The sequence below is a fragment of the Pteronotus mesoamericanus genome, unplaced genomic scaffold (genome assembly GCF_021234165.1).
Source record: "Pteronotus mesoamericanus isolate MK-2021 breed Mesoamerican mustached bat unplaced genomic scaffold, CSHL_Meso_final scaffold_54, whole genome shotgun sequence".
NCBI lineage: Eukaryota > Metazoa > Chordata > Mammalia > Chiroptera > Mormoopidae > Pteronotus > Pteronotus mesoamericanus.
Window position 1 is genome coordinate 50,418,997 of NW_026555321.1, and position 16,542 is coordinate 50,435,538.

Consider the following 16,542-nt stretch of genomic DNA (forward strand, 5'->3'; position numbering starts at 1 on the left):
CTCTGACAATGGTACACTCAACTAAAATGAACACCAGGAATCAAATCCTGACTCTGGAAAAACAAATGAACCTGGGAAACATATTTCTCTTTTTGTGTGCTTCTCTGCATGAGCAATATGAGAGGACTAAACTCAGTAAAGTTTGTCTTCCTTTCTTGCTTATGGCATTATGTAATTCTATGAGTCCATACATATTTGAGCACTATGTTATAACTTCCATGGAGTTCAAAGAAATATAACTTATAGTCTTCCTTCCTAAACAGGAAGAAAATAATTTAAACACTATGAAGTCTAAATAACAATACCAAACAAGAATTTATGATTACACATTTCTTGTATATTTGGATGTAAATCTTTCCTTCTACATTTAATGTTTTTAGAAATTGAGATGTGTATTTCTCCTGATGTTAAAAGAAACCTTCAAGGAAGAGGAATAAATTGTGATATAGTTATCCTCTCTTGTGTATTAAGTGAATCATTTTTAGAAGGTACACCTTAGTTAGGGTGATTGTGTGACTCTTCCAGAAACATGGACACCTAACAGTTGCCTAAACTGTCTTTTGAAATGATAATACTGTGTCACAATACTGAAACAAATATTTATTGGGTAAAGAGAAGATTGTTGTCAACATAGTAAGCAACACAAATAATGGCAGTAGAGTCTGCTGAATTTGACAGGATAATTCAAAGGAGTTCAAAGTGATGAGAGGTTGGCATGTTTGATTTATTGATCTTGAAAGATGATTATGCAGAAAGCCGACCCTTCAAAAACCTCACCCCTTTTTTAAGAGAAGCTAAATATGTAGTTAAACTTAAGAGGAGAGAAAAATGATGTGCTCAGTCAAGTAGAAAATACAGAAGAAACACCAGTATACTTCGTTATGCCTTAAGGTTATTTTTTGAGGAAGCAGGGCAGTGGTTACCTGGGGAGATTGATTGGTGGGGGAGAAGGCAGGAGGGATAGCCAAGGGGCACAGGGAACTTTTGGGGGTGATGGATATGTTCATCTTCTTGATTGTGGTGATAGTTTCATGGGCATACACATATTTCAAAACTCATCAACGTATTCACCTTAAATATGTACATTTCGGTGTACTTCAATTATACCACCAAACACTTAAAAGAAGCTTCTTCTGTCAATAATAAAGATACTACAGAGGTCATGGCTAGGGGATGAATTACCAAAGGCAGCATGGCATGAGATGCCATACCAAAGTGATTCAGGTGAATCTCCAGACTCTTAATAACCTCTGAGATCATCATAGCTTTTATCACCAACATCAGCATTTACTAAGCATTGACTCTGCATAAAGAGGGCATTCTACAAAATAGCTTGCTTATATTATTTTGTTTAAGCCTCCCACCACAGAAGGTTTATCTTACTATCATTCCCATTTTACAGATGTGGAGAAACAAAGCCAGAAAGAAGTTAAAAACTACACTGAATTATAGAACTAGTATCTATAGAAGATGCAAGGTTTGACCCAGTCAGGGCCGTGCCCTTGAACCACTACTCTAGGGAGCCCTTAGTACTAGGAATAGGAGACTTCCAGGTTGCTATGTGACAGGATTTTTCATATTGGTAATTAAGGATAGAATAAGGAACAATGATATTTCTTAAAAACTTTGATACCTTGCAAGGCCTCCATGAGTATCTCAAGACTGTGGCATATGGGAGAGTAACCGTCAGCTGAGGGTCTACCTTGACAACAGTGTGCAGGGACTTGGGTGGGTCTGTGGCATGAGCAGCATGCAGTTAGGGTTTCCACATGTGGTGAACAAAGGGCAGAACTGCCTAAATTTTGGTTTGGTTATTTCATTACTTTTTTAGAAAAAGAAATGATGGATCAAAGATGTAGAGGGACTTGCAAACATTGAACATTTCCAAATATCTTGTTCTGTGTGAGACATATATTTTTGGTTGTTGCTATTTTATTTTTAATGTGATAAAATACATATAACATAAAATTTAGCATTTTAACTATTTTTTAAAAAGATTTATTTATTTATTTTTAGACAAAGGGGAAGGGAGGGAGAAAGAGAGGGAGAGAAACATTAATGTGTTTGCCTTTCACATCTCCCCTACTGGGGACCTGGCCCACAACCCAGCCATGTGTCCTGATTGGGAATTGAACTAATGACCCTTTGGTTTACAGGCCAGCACTCAATCCACTGAGCTACACCAGCCAGGGCAACATTTTAACTATTTTAAAGTATACGGTTTAGTGCATTAATTACATCTGTTGTCTTATTTTTAAGGTATTTCATTCTAGGGAGACAGCATGCATTATGGCTGACGGTGTGGGTTAGACATGTAGGCATTTGGTTTTCACCACTAGTGTATGACCTTGGACAATTTAATAGCCTCTCTATCTTTCAGTTTCCTCACTTGTAAAATGGTGATGATAAAGACCTACCAGATAGTACTGCTGCAAAGAGTTAAGTAATATATGTAAATTGCTCAGCATAATTCTTGAAATATAATAAAACTTTTCACTATGGTATAGAAAATGTAGTTATAATTTTATCTAGCATTTCTGTGAGTCAGATTTTCTTAATCTGGGGCATGTAAACATTAGGGTGTCATGGATTGGGCTTGAGGAGAGCTGTGATTCTCTCAATGATGTGCAGATTCATTTGTCTTGTCCTTGTGAGTGTTTAGGAACCAGGTACATGGCTTTCATCTGATTCTCAAAGTTAGGGCAAAGTTAGTTGTAAGGCAAAATCAGAAAACTAATCAGAGAAATGCATATAATCAGATCAATCTTGCTTCACCTGCTGCTCTGAGGACTTTGATCATTGGCCTAAATTTCATCTTCCTTCTGAAGAAGAAAAAAATGCTTATTCTTTGTCTCAGGGCCATGGTGCTGAACTTGAGGTGGCACAATTAATATTCCCTACAGTTTTGGCTTGAAGTCTGCATAACTTTGTCCTTCACTTTAGCATGACATAACTGCAAACTGAGTGTCCCATGGACCAGTGGGGTTGCTGTGAAAGTGTGAAAAGCAAGGCAAGGGCTCACAGAGCCCACAGGCTCTGCCTCCCTGTGCCGCACATGACTCTCTGTACCCTATCTTCATGTGATATATCACATATACCTCAAACACCATTCTAATGTGCTTGCAAATAACTTGGGGATATTGTAAAAACATTCACTCTCATTCAGTAGGCCCTGGTGGGACTGAGATTCTGTATTTACAAGTTCCCAAGGGATCATTCTTGGAATATTGAGGCTCTAATGTCTTCATGTTGTAATTATTATTTTACGTGCCTGTTTCTGGGCAAACTGAAGGCAGGAGGAGGATATTATTTGATTTTATTTCCCAGGGACTTAGTACAGAGAGGACATAGAAGTTGAAAGTAAATGTTTATTAAGCAAATGAAAGGAAGGAAGGAGAGAAAGAAAGGAAGAAGAGAAAGAAAGAATGAAAGAAAGAAAGAAGGAAGGAAGGAAAGAAAAAGAAGGGAAGGAAGAGAAAGAAATAGAGAAAGAGAGGATGGAAGGATGGAGGAAAGAGAAAGAAAGAAAGAGAGAAAGAAAGAAAGAAAGGAAGGAAGAAAGGAAGAAAAGAAAGGAAGGAAGGGAAGGAGGGAAGGAGCGGGGGAGAGAGAGAGCGAGAGAGAGAAAGAGAAAGGTACAAACTAGAGGACAAAGGGTCTTTTCTCTGAAGGTGTGAAGGTGTTTTTCCAGGTACCTTTTCCAGGGAATTTTCACAGATATATTCCAGGTACTTTTCTGCCTCAAAAGATGAAAATTTCATTTCTCTGTAGGGTTCCAGGAAAGCTCTCTCTCCTGAGCCAGAAAAAGGGGAGGAAACAGAAGTCCCCACACCAACAACTAGTAAACTTCAATTTGTCAAACACTGATTCTGAAAGAATGAGAACATTTACTATGTAATGACATTTAGGCATAACAATCTATAGGACATAGAGATGCACAAAACCATTTTACACACCTTATTTTAGAGCAGGCTGTTCTTTGACATGGAATACAGGTTTAATTTAGGCAACTACTGCAGCCTTTACTGCTAAAGCATGAAAAGGGGATACTAGGGAAGAAGGAGGAAGGTCTTGGGAAGGTACTTCATGGACACAGACACAGAATAGGGTTGAAAAGCCCAATCAACTTCTGTTACTCAGGTTACGCCAGGTGGAGGCAGCTGTAACCCCAGGTGTGACCACGTGTTACCTTTTCTGCTCAGAGTCACTGCTGCATTACTTGTGAGTGAATCATTTCCGAGACAGAGAATGCGAGTGCCATCAGTGGGAACGCTGTGCCCCAATGTCACACCACTTCCTCAGGCAATGATGAATCACCCTGGGGCCCTCACATCCACTTTCCCATGACCTTGGAGAAACAAATGGCAGCTGAAGAACAATTCCAGGCATTTGCTTTCCCTAACAAAGCAACAGAGGGCCTAGATTAATCTGGCCTCTTTGAAATTTAAAAGGAACCACCATTTGTCACTTTTTAAGGAGGCAAACTGATTAATGGGCAGTGAATAATCACAAGACAATTCACTGATTAAGTGTGTGGCCATTGTAAATGCAGGTTCAAACCCTTAGAAAGAAATAAATGCAGACCTTTCTTGAGTTTTGTTGAGTCTGCTTGTAAGTTTCATATTTTTAAAGAAAGTAAAATTGCAAAGGCAATATTTAAAGAAGCACTTAGGAGAAACATGGGAAAAAAGAAGCCTTCAGCACAAGTTCTGAATGCAGTTAACTGACTAAACATGGTCTTGGTTGTTACAATCCATCTTTTACAACCATTTCAGCAGAGGTCAGAAAAGCTGGAAAAAGCAACCCATCTTCACCAAAACTTCAATACTGCCTGAAAGTTTCTGGGATGATGATAATGGTGATGATAACAGCTAAGCTGCCATCAAGTGGATGTTCTAAGTATTCCTCATATATTAAGTTGTTTACTTCTCATATAATATTTACTCCTCATATAATTGATGATTATTTAAACTCATTTTATAGATGAGGATTCTGAATTTAAGTAATTTGCCCAAAGTTACACAGCTGTTTAGTGGAACAATTTACTAAAACTTAAGGAATCTGGTTGGAGGACACCAGCTTCCCCTCAACACCAGCTTTACTGAGATATAATTGCCATATAACATTGTATACATTTAAGGTGTAAAATTTATTGATTTCATATGTTTGTATATTGCAGTCTGATTACCACCATACCATTAATTAATGCCTCCATTACATCACATAACCATGTCTTTTTTTGGTGTGTGATGAAAACATTTAAAACCTATTCTTAGCAACTTTCAAACATGTAATACAGTGTCAAGTATAATCAACAACTATTATCACCATACTGTTCATAGGATCTCTAGGACTTACTCATCTTCTAAACAATTTCCTCCACCCATATGCTCCTGGAAACCAACATTCTAGTCTCTGTTTATATCACTTTGGCTTTTTTTAGGTTCTACATGTAAGTGAGATTGTATAATATCTGTCTTTCTCTGTATGGCTTAATACCCTCTAGGTACGTCCATGTTGCAAATGGCAGGATTTTCTTTTTTCTTATGGCTGCATAATATTCTGTTGTGTGCGTATGTATATATATATATATATATATATATATATATATATATATGTATATCACATATTCTTTATCCATTCACCCATTGATTGACACTTGCATTGCTTCCATATCTTGGCTGTTGTGAATGATTCTTCCATGAATGTGTGCTTTGAATTCCTCCTCGCACTGACAATGGTGATGCTAGCACACGAAATGCTGTGCTTACATGGCATTGCAGAATATACAGTATTTCCATCAACCATCTAGGAGGTGGCATTCTCACCTTAATTATTACATAAGAATATGAGATAACCATTGCTTCAACAGATGGATGAATTTAGTTGAAATGGTTCAGTCTAAGTCAATCAAATAGTGAGTGCCTAGTAAGTGCCTATTGTGGTACCAGAGAGGAGAAAGGATGATGCGAAAGGACATAATAGACACACATGCCATATCCTATAAAAGATGTGTTTGAACTAAAGATGCTTCAGCCTAGAGAGACCTTACCAGGAGGATGTATCCCACCAAAAATGGTGTCCCAGCCTCCTTTAACCCTTCCACTGTTAATGGCACCCCAAACTTCTCCTGAAGATCTAATCTCCCATTCTCCCAAGATGCACATTTTTGTTTTGATGTAATTGGGCAGATTAGTGACTGGAGCTATGTCACTTGGAGTCAGCTTCTTGGGAATTCAAATCTGAGCAGAGTAATACAAGGATAAAAATACAAGAACAAAAATAAAAAAATATTAAGATCAACACAACTGTATATCACTTGGAGAAGGTGTTGATTTGATTATTACCTGGATCTCCAGATCCTAGAGCTAACTTGCTGTGTCCCCTCTGGGTCTTGTATTTTACTGGTGCTTGGATTCTGTGTGAGCTCCTGCATGTCTCAACAAATTCACTTTAGGCCAAAGGTGCCCAGTTTCTGCTGCTTATAACCCTATAACCCTAACTGGTATATCAAAATTATATATTCAGTTATTCAATAGACAAATTAATATTGAATAAGTCACTTTAAAGAAGATCTCTGTTGGTCACAAAAAGGAGTGATCAGGCAGGATTCAAATAAACTTGCTGATGAAAAGCAATGTGACCATAGTTTTTAAAGAAACATAGCATATTAGAAATGTCCCCCAAACTCTCTATTTAGTCATTTCATTAACTGAACTGAGCTCTGAATTGAGAATCAAAAGACTTTACTGTGTCCTTAGGGAAGTTTATTTTCTCTCTCTGAGCTTATTTCATATCTGTAAAATTAAGGCAGAGAAGTTCCTTGAGTATTTCTTTTCTGTCAGAGGTTCTGAGGTTCTAAGGATCTAAATCAAAAAGATATGCTTCAGAAATTACTGAGGAATTTACTGAGGAGTAGATGCATCTTAGGATTTTTTTTTTAACTGAAAGCAGACATTTTTCTCACATGAATAGGTAAGATGGAGTTGAGTTCCAACTTGACTCCTTGAAGTAGAAATCTAAGCTATGCATATTATAGAGGACCCAGTGTCTTTCTTGTGCCTATAATGATCTTTGGAGAAGAGCTCCAAAGGTAAAGATTATTAAATAGCTCTTCTGTCATTTAACTGGTATCTAGTTATGGATTAGCCCTAATGAGGTCAGCAACAAATGTAATTTAATTTTTTCCTATTAATAAACAAGTTTTAGATTAATTTAAATCTTCAAAGGAACTTTGTTAAAGCAAAATTTGTCATAAAGTTTATTGGGTTATTTTGTTGGCAATTATTCAAATTTTATACTTTCAACCTTAAAGCATATCATTACAGAGGAACAAAAAATTACATCTCTCATTTGAAATAAACAGTTTGAGTCCTGAAATGTATTTATCTTTTCATCATATTTCCCCAGGTTATACTCCTCTGACCTCCAAAAGCCACCCAAACCACATGTTTCCCAAAGCTACTCCTGACCTGTTTCTGTTTGTACTAGAGTTCATTCCTTTTGCAATTTAATGACATCATTTCCCAGCTCTGTGGTCAGTGGCCTTGAGCTGAGCAAAACAGTCAGTTCACACAGTGAAAAGCTAAGTATCAAAGGATTCAGATCAATTCCATCTAGAGCTAAATCCACTAGACAGGATGAGAGAATGTGATGAGAAAAGTTTATTTCTTCCAGGTATCATGAAAACTTAGAATACAAACATAAATTTACTGATATATATTCTTATACCAATGTAGTTTTTCTTCCCAAAACAATTTTAGAAGACATAATTTCCTCAATTTTTTTAAAAATTTATTTCATTGGCATCAAGACTAAGATTAAGATTAAATAAAATATGTGGAAACCCATTAGCACAACTTTGGGGCTTTACAATAGCTGTCAAATCTTGAGCTTTGACATTGAACCAGGTATGATCAAGAACTGTACTTAAACTCAATCATTTGATCTTACTCCTCTTTAAATCAGATGCTATAGTATTGCATTTAAGATAAGGAAATTGAGCTTCAGAGAAGTACAGTACATGCCCAAGGTCACATAGGAAGGGAGTGGCAGAGCTAGGGTTCATATCTCAGCCTATTCAGGTTCATTATTTTAGTTACTCTGCCATGTTAACAAATTCAAGGAGAATCTGAAGGAAGAAAAAAGCAGACTTTGCATTTTTTGATAAATTAACTGAATATTATTCCAAAGCTGGGGGGTGGGGGAACATTTGCTCCTTTTAAATGGCATTGTCAACAATCATTCCTGATGTCTTATCCAAGAGCCACTCCTGATTTTGCATTTACCCAATAGTCTGGAATCTTCCTGGTTTAAAAGGGAAGGAAGATTACATCAATAATGTTGGCTCCTTGTCATTGGAGGTAAAAGCTACAGGTGTTGTGACCTAATCAGAGATCCTTGGGACAGCAACCGCTGTTGGCTTTGAGTGGAGATTGCATTTGTAAGAGAATCCACCTGTGCAGTCTTCTCAGGAGGGGTCACATTTATTTCCAGAGAAATTTGACACTAGCCACTTGTCAGCCATGGTCACACATGCTTGCTGTTGCCATGCTTTATCCTTTTAGTCAAAGCAATAATTCCTCATTGTGAGAGAGCAACTGTGGGATGCCAGGTGTTGATATTTTAGAAACACGCAGTGGTAGCAACAGCTGTGGTGGCAGATTACAATTTTTTCAGCCAAGCTGGTAATAGCACAGTATGCAAGATATGAAGTCTTTCCATCTCCACCATTTGTGATGACCTTTCTCTGAAAGATTCCCCATGGAATTTACTATTATTCTGAGGCAGGACATGCCAAAAAGTGGCTGCACCTCCTGATTGCTGTTAAAGAGATTCCAAGGTTTTCCTGTGCTGAGGCTCTCCACCACTGTGCCTGTTCTCATTGTCATCATTCATCAATCTGCCCACCTTTGTGTCAATCCAAATTCAAAGTGAAATTTGCTTTTGCTTTCACTTTCCTGTGGTGGGTTGGGGGCATCCTGAGCCTTACAAGTGCTGGTTATGGCATAAATATTACTGCTTTGGGTTATAATCATTGGTATGTTCTGATTTAATTCAGGGAGAAATAACAATTTAAAGAGATTTTTTTTTCAGAATCTTGTTTCTCAGGTGAAAGCAGGGCAGAGTCAACAAAAATAAGTCTTACAGATATTTCAATAGGTAGTAAAATCAAGTCATCAAATAAAATGAAAATTCAGTTTAAGACTAGCAAGACGTTACTTTAATATTTAATAGTTTATCTTAATGCTGTGCTCACACTGGTACTTAACCTCTTTGAGAACATTATGAAAGCCATGCACTTCTTTCCACAAAAAGATGCAAATATGCTCAAAGATTGTGTACAATTTCAGGTTTTCATGGATCCAGTGAAAGCTTTACAATGCATGCTCTAGACCAGTGTTGTCTAAAAATAACTTTCTGTAATGGAAATGTTCTATATCTGCACTGTCCAATATGATAGCCATGAGCCACAGGTGGCTATGGAGCAGCTGAAATATGAGGAGGAGTGTCCAGAAAGTATACAGCCATGTATGGTGATATGAAAAATAATGACACTTATTGAAGAAGATATAAGATACAGAAAACATCGTACATAGGACAATGATCCTTCAAAGTAGGCAAATTGGGATCTCGCACAGTTCTCCCATTTGCCATCAGCTACTTCATCATATTTTTCTAAATCTCATTGATGGTCTGAAAGCTCTTCCCTTTCAAAGGTGATTTTAGTTTTAGAAAAAGCCTAAAGTCACAGGGTGCAAAGCCTAAAGTCTCTGGGCTGTAGGGGGGCAGGGTCACCTGGGTGATTTGATATTTCACCAAAAACTGCATGAGACAGTGATGCACAACCAGGCACGCTGTCTTGATGAAGGTGCCAGTCATCAGTTGCCCATAGCTGTAGTCTTCTGAATCATCCAAATAGTTTTTGCATAGGAATGTTCAAGCTTAACACAAAATTTGATGCAGATCCATTGCTCTACTTGATCAATTATTTTGAATGTGATGGCCACACAGTACACAAGCTCACTCAATGGCATCTACTGCCCCTACTGACTAGTACAGTGAAGTTATCATTGCTCATGCATATGTATTCCAGTTCATTCTCTTTGGCTTCCAGGTTACATCAATATCATGGAAACCATTCCTGTATATTAACAATGGCTGAACTTTTTCTGGGCAGACCTCATATGACAGGTGCAAATGAGGAACTCAATTTTTTATTTAATTTATTTAAATTTAAAAATCCCATGAGTCCTTTTTCCTTTTTGGGCATGGACATGGACAACAGTTTAGTGATTGCTGGCGGGCAGAGGGAATAAAGGGACCTCTTTGTAAATGGTAATGGCAAAAATGTACAATAAAGGTTAAATTTTTTAAAATACCAAAATATAAAGTCACATGTGGCTCACGGCTATTCTACAGGATAAATAGCTCTAGACTTGAGGTTCACAGACATCAAATTAAGAACCTGTTTCACATAGATTTATTTTAAAAACAGCTTCAGTGAGATAAAATTCATATATGATATAATATGTTCATGTAAAGATATAATTGAATGGTACTTAGTATATTCACAGTTATGCAACCATCACCACAATCAGTCTTAAAACATTTTTGTAATCCCCCAAAACCCCAAAATCCATTGGCAGACATTCCTCATTCCCCCTAGTCCCAATCTCCTCTAGTTCTAGGAAACCAGTAATTTACTTTTTGTCTTCATATATTTATTTATTCTGGACATTGAATATTAATGCAATCATACAGTATGTGGTCTTTTGTGACTGGCTTCTTTATATAACTCTATAAAAGATTCTTTATAATGTTTTTAAGGTTCATCCATGATGTAGTTTCATTGATCATGATCAAGCTGTATTTGTGATCATGATGTCTCGGAACTTAATTCCTTCATACTATTGAATAATGTTCCCTTGTATGGATAGACCACAATTTGTTTATCCTTTCATCAACTGACCAACATTTGAATTGTTTCCACTTCTTGATTATTATAAATAATGCTGCAATTAACATTCATGTACAAGTATTTGTGTTCGTGCATATTTTCATTCACTTGGGTGTATGCCTAGGAGTGGGATTGCTGGGTTACATGGTAACTCCATCTATAACATTTTGAGAAACTGCCAAACTTTTTTTTGTAAGTGGCTAACTATTTTATTTTCCCAAAAGCAAAGTATGAGGGTTCCAATTGATCCACATCTTTACAAACACTTTGTTATTATCTACCTTTTTTATTTTAGCCATTGTAGTGGGGATAAATAGAATCTGATTATAGTTTTGGTTTGTATATCCCTAGTAGGTAATAACTTTGTGTATCTTTCCATATGCCCATTGGCCCTCTGTACCTTTTCTTTGGAACAATATCTGTTCAAATCCTTTGTCCATTTTTGGGCTGTCTTTTTATTGTTGAGTTGCAAAAGTTCTTTATATATTTTGGACAAATATATATACAGTATGGCCAGAAGGTATCCAGCCATGTAATATAAAAAATAGAGACATTTATTGAAAAAGATACTAGAAACATTGTATATAGGCAATGATGACTAAGTCCCCTTGAAAGTATGCACATTGGGACCTCACGCAGTTCTCCCAATCACCATCAGCTGCCCTGTTGTATTTTCCTGAATCTCATGGATGGTCTGACATCTGTTCCCTTTCAAAGGTAATTTAGTTTTGAGAAAAGCCAGAAGTCATAGGGTGCCAAATCTGGGCTGTAGTGGGGCTTATGTGCTTGGGTGATTTGATGTTTTGCAAAAAAACACTGCACAAGAAATGATATATGAGTAGGCACATTGTCTTGATGAATCTGCCAATCACCAGTTGCCGATATCTGGGGTCTTCTGAATCATCCAAATAGTTTCCGCAGATGAATGTTCAAGCTTAACACAAAATTTGATGCAAATTCATTTCTCTACTTACTCAGTCATATAAAACATGACAGCCACACAATGCACATACTTACTCAATGGCATCCACAGCTCCCACTGACTAGTACAGTGAAGTCATCATTGTTCACATATGCACATTCCAGTCCACTCTCTTTGGCTGTGAGATTACATTGATATTGCACAAACCATTCTCATTATATTAACAATGGCTGGATATATATATTTTCTTTCTTGACTCTGAGTTCTAGTCTATTAACCTATGTCTATCCTTAGGCTGCTACCACCCTACTGTGGTTTTCTAGTGAGCTTTGAAATTGAAAAGTATGACTTCTACAGTTTTGTTCTTTTTCAAGATTGTTCTGACTATTCTGAGTACCTTTCATTTCCATAGGAATTTTAGAATGAGTCTGTCAATTTCAGTAAAAAAAAAAAAAATCCTGCGAGGCCTTTTATAGTAATTCTGTTTAATCAGAAGATCAATTTGTGGATACTGCCATCTTAACAAAATTTCTTTAAATCTTCTGCCCAGAAATAAGGATTTGCATTCCTAAATATATTCATTTGAAATTATTTTCCAATGATCCTGTTTCATAGCATTTGTCTTTAATTTATCTCAAATTTTTTTACATTCATCTGCTAACAGAATCACTTTCAAACTTTAATATAATGGTAATCACTCTAATATTTTTATGATGACTCAAATTATTTCTCATTCATTTATTTAACAATATTTTGGTGTCCCTGCTATGTTCCCTGCACTTTTCTGAGCATTCTAATTTTAGTAATTTGAATCTTCTCTTTTTTTCTCATAATTCTAACTAAAGGCTTGTCAGTTTTGCTTGTCTTTTCAAAGAAACAACTTTGTTTTATTGATGTTGGTGTATTTTTATTTTATTAATTTCTACTCTAATGTTTATTTTCTTCTTTTGTTTGCTCTAGATTTAGTTATCTCTTCTTTTCCCAGTGTCTTAATATGGAAGATTAGGTTATTGATTTGAGACCTTTATTCTCTTTTAACATAGGCAATTACAGCTATAAAATTTCTTCTGAGAATTATTTTGGCTTGCATCTTATAAGTTTGATATGAATGTTTCATTTTTATTCCTCTCAAAGTATTTTCTAATTTCCCTTGCAACTTGTTCTTTGATTCATTGGTAAGTTATACATATAGGCTCATTTTTGTAGTGTAACTTAGTTCAATTATTATGGAAGGAAAACATACCTATTTCTCACCTGTTTTATTTTAATATTTAAAAATTAGTCATTTAAATTCAGAAAATAAACATATTCTGTAATTATCATGTAAATTTTCATTGTCACATCTTCGTACAGGGCCTCAAGATTTCACAGGGGTACAAGACACCTGGCATTGGGCCCAAGATTCTGCCTCTCTAACAAGTTCCCTGCTGGTTCAGAGAACACTTTCCATAGGGAGGCTCTTGGCAACTACCTGGAATGCCCTTTCTATTTATTAATTGTGGTCAGGTGCAAATGGCCCTTTCCATGAAAACTCCTGCCCTTGCTCTTGTAATTGTCTTTAGGAGTGCATAACTTTTTCTTTAACTTCTAGCACCCTCCTTATACTGTTTATTTCCACTGGCCCATTCTTGTAATTATTTCTTTATATATTGCTTTCTCCCAAAGGGCTATGAGACTAATGAGAGCAGAATCTCTGCTCTCTTTATGACTTCATTGTGTGGTTTAGTATTGATGGCTCAGACTAGACACTTATTAACTATCCATTGAACCAGTAATGATAACTAACACTTAATGTGTACCTGCTATTAAGCCAGTGCAGTGTCAAATGATTTGCAGATATCATTTAACTGTCAGACCAGCACTATGAAGAAGATACTATTGTTTTATCCATTTTGCAGATGAGAAATAGAAGCCTTACCTTGTCAGTGCTCATGGTTAGTTGAGTTTGATTCTGATTTCCTTAGAGAATTAATTCACTCCAATTTAACCACACTGAGAAATTCTCTGAGAAATCTAACATATGCAACATTTTGTGTATATTATAACCAGTTTAGAAAAAGAAAAACAGCAAAACCTTTTCTTCTCATGCTTTTCCTGGACAGTAAAATAAGATGAGCAGCAACATTGCAGTTGCTACTCTAGCCCCCACCCCACCTCTTCTTGCTTGGTTGGTGCATTCACCTGCATCTTTGTCTCTTGCCTCCAGATCCTTCTCTTCTATGCTTCATCCAAAATGTGGACCTGATCATGTCCCTGGATGAAGTTTTGAGTTACTCATAGTTGCCCAATAAGACAATGTACAAATTCCTTAAGTCAGCTTGCAATCTTCCTGAAAGCAACTTGTCTAGCATCTCGAAAAGGATACTTCTGGAATCACTCTTCCCACTGCTCTCAATGTTCTTATCAGCCTGTCCTTTGCCAACTTATACTTCAGATCCAGTTCCTACAAACTCTATTAAGAAATGACTTCAGGTCCACCCTGCCCAAGGTTTCTTCCTGATGTTGTAGTTGCCACATTTTATCATAGTAATCTATTCAGGTTTTCATTACTGGACTGTGAGCTCCTCAAGGTCAGGAAATGTCTCATATTCCTATTTCCAGCACATAGGACCAGACTCAGCACTCAACAGATATTGTCAAGTAAATAGATTTGGTCAAAATATAAGTGGTTTGGGCCTAAAACACCTTACTATTAACATTACCTCAAACAGAGTTCTTTCATTCGTTCCCAAAGCTCTCCATGTGTCTGATGTGGAGTACGTATCACATCTGCTGTCAATTAGTTAGAATGAGCATGGAGTTGTGAGTTCCTCAAAAATGTGCACATTCATTCATCTCTGCATCTCTTGGCTCACATAGGACAGTGTATTGAACATAGAAACTATCCCATAAAGATTTGCAGAACTGAAATGAGCTTAACTACCTTCTCGGGTTTTAGCCAAGTTATTATAAAGCCTTCTACTACTCTAGGGAAACAATTATCTCCTAAAACAGGGATGAAATGTCTATTGCAATGCTTTGATGTTTCACACTCTCACATTCCTATGGTAGCAGACATGCTCAGAACAGGTGGGCATACTGTCTACTCTGATTACATTGTTCTGTACATGACCCAGATCATGGCAATAGAGCAAGTGTGAAAGAGGGAGTCATTTTAAAAAGCAAAAATCAGTTGAAGAAGCAGTAATGATTCACAAAAGGAAATATATTTCAGTCTGAAACATGCTCATAGCTCCACTCTCTTTTTCTTTTGTTGCATTAGAAATGAATTTGTGGGTGAATATCATAACATGGCCCTCTTAATTACTTCTTCACAGAGTGGCCTCTGGCAACCTCAAGCTCACTCTTTTTCTCACTCACCATTCTGCAAACATTTATAGAGCTTCAACTACCCATGAAGTACTGTGAAAAGCACCAGTAGGACAGAAAATTAGGTAGAGAAAATATAGAATCATAAAACATAGGGTTTTTTAAAATAATATTTTCAATATCAAGTGCAAGAAACGTCATACACAAACAACAAGAATAACGCCAGTAACTACTGTAAGCCATATGGGTTTTGAAATTCAGACTACCTGTTGGATATTGCAAAATCAATATTTGAGATAATGATTCTAATGGTTGTATATTATCAATATTTGCCACTCTAAGACAGTGGTAAATAAAATTAATGCAACTTCTCCTAGGACGAAGACAAATATTAATATGGCCATTGCTTTCTTCACCAACATCATCTCCTACCATACTCCCTCCTCCTCCATGTACCCATGTACTTCAGCCATACTGGCTTTGGTTCAAAGGTGTTTTTTAAAATATTTTTTTTATTTATTGATTTGAGAGAAAGAGATTGAAAGAGATCAATTTGTTGTTCCACTTGTCTATGCACCTACTGGTTTGAAGTTTGAAGTGAAAGTGAAAGCTATAGAATATGACTACTGGAGAAGATATTCAAATGAATATACTCAAAGAGGTGGGTTCAACTGTGTGGATTCTAAAAACATGAAGAATACGAGAGAATCAAGATGGTGGAATGAGTGGAAGTCACATTGACCTCATCCTAGGACCAATCTGGAGTTACAACTAAATTGTGGAGATGTCACCTGGAACAAACAACTGAACAATAGCCAGAGAGGAGCCTTATAACCTTGGACAGACAGAAGAATCAGCTTCAGCACAACTTAACTGGTAAGGGGGGCAGTAGAGACTTGAGAAGGTAGACAGGGCACCCACAGGCAGCAGAACCTGAAGGATATTGAAATGGCCATTTGGATCCCCCTGAGAAGACCAGAGTTTAAACCATAAGCAGGGATCTCCAGCCTACAGCACCAGAGCAAAAAGCAGCAGGGTTGCTCTCTGCCAGAGACAGATGGCTGGGGACCCAAAGAGCCATTTAAAGGGCCAATGCACAAATTTTTATTTACAGTCACCCTGGTCTCTGGCAAGGGCAGGGGCAGGGTGGGCTGGAGATGCTTGTGGAGAAACTGGAAAGGAGGCTTTGGAGAAGGGACTGAGAGAGTAGCAGGCAGGATCCTGATGCTGACTCATTCCTCATATCGCAGCAGCCATCTTGCCGAGGCAGACCACTCCCCTGAACAGCAACAAAGTGAGAGGACACAATAGCCTACCCATAGGAAGGACTCTTCCCTGGCCCAGTAGTGCT